This window comes from Calliopsis andreniformis, chromosome 1, assembly GCF_051401765.1.
Source record: "Calliopsis andreniformis isolate RMS-2024a chromosome 1, iyCalAndr_principal, whole genome shotgun sequence".
NCBI lineage: Eukaryota > Metazoa > Arthropoda > Insecta > Hymenoptera > Andrenidae > Calliopsis > Calliopsis andreniformis.
Window position 1 is genome coordinate 17574202 of NC_135062.1, and position 243 is coordinate 17574444.

Here is a 243-nt window from a genome sequence, read left to right on the forward strand (position 1 = left end):
TTGCTTTCTACGATCTGCGTTTTCCTAAAAGAGAAGGAAGATAATGTTGTCGTTCTCGTAAAGGAACGATATTTAATTGGAAATATTTGTGTAAAATAAATTTGTCTATCAGCGAAAGATGATTCGATACGAGCCTGAAGTGCACGTGACCGGCGCAGAAGCAGCAGCGTTGCCGGCAATCGGCCGCGACTCGTCGCGACCATCGGCAACGTTGGTCCAGCCGCGCAGAGAGAGAAAGAAAGC